At 40.8% G+C, this 973-nt stretch overlaps 1 pseudogene; it reads left to right on the top strand.

Annotated features, from left to right (window-relative positions):
• The window catches only part of LOC105554145, a 24073-nt pseudogene extending 23149 nt beyond the window's left edge, over window positions 1–924 (top strand).
• Window positions 925–973: the final 49 nt, after the last annotated feature.

Here is a 973-nt window from a genome sequence, read left to right as displayed (position 1 = left end):
ACAGTTCTTGTGGAATTTGCAAAGTGATATTTGGAAGCCCTTAGAGGGCTATGGTGAAAAAGGAAATATCTTCAGACGAAATCTGGAAAGAAGCTTTCTGAGAAACTGCTTAGTATTCTGTTAATTCATCTCAGAGAGTTGTAGCTTTCCCCTCAAGAAGCCGATCGCCAAGCCTGTTCTTGTGGAATTCGCAGAGTGATATTTGGAAACCCAAGGAGGGCTACGGTGAAAAAGAAAATATCCTCAGAGAAAAACTGGAAAGAAGCGTTCTGAGAAACTGCTTTGTGATGTGAGACTTCCGCTCACAGGGTTACATCTGTATTTCGTGGATCTCTGCTAGCCTTATTTCTGTGGAATCTGAGAACAGATATTTCGGATCCCTTTGAAGACTATAGGGCCAAGGGAAATATCTTCCTATAAAAAAGAGAAAGAAGCTTTCTGAGAAACTTCTTTGTGTCCTGTGAAATCATCTCACAGAGTTACAGCTTTCCCCTCAGGAAGCCTTTCCCTAAAACAGTTCTTGAGGAATTTGCCAAGTGATATTTAGAAAACCATAGAGGGCTATGGTGGAAAAGGAAATATCCTCAGATGAAACCCGGAAAGAAGCTATCTGAGAAACTGCTTAGTGTTCTGTGAAATCATCTCACAGAGTTACAGCTTTCCCCTCAAGAAGTCGCTCGCTAAGCCTGTTCTTGTGGAATTCGGAAAGTGATATTTGGAGGCCCTTAGAAGGCAATGGAGAAAAAGAAAATATCCTCAGAGAAAAACTGGAAAGAAGCTTTCTGAGAAACTGCTTTGTGTTCTGTGAAATCATCTCACAGAGTTACATCTTTCCTCTCAAAAATCTTTTGGCTAAGACAGTTCTTGTGGAATTTGCACAGTGATATTTGGAAGCCCATAGAGGGCTATGGTGAAAAAGGAAATATCCTCAGAAGAAATCTGCAAAGAAGCTTTCTGAGAAACTGCTTAGTGT

The sequence above is a fragment of the Mandrillus leucophaeus genome, unplaced genomic scaffold (genome assembly GCF_000951045.1).
Source record: "Mandrillus leucophaeus isolate KB7577 unplaced genomic scaffold, Mleu.le_1.0 Scaffold63, whole genome shotgun sequence".
Taxonomy (NCBI): domain Eukaryota; kingdom Metazoa; phylum Chordata; class Mammalia; order Primates; family Cercopithecidae; genus Mandrillus; species Mandrillus leucophaeus.
This window is presented reverse-complemented; position numbering and strand designations above follow the sequence as displayed.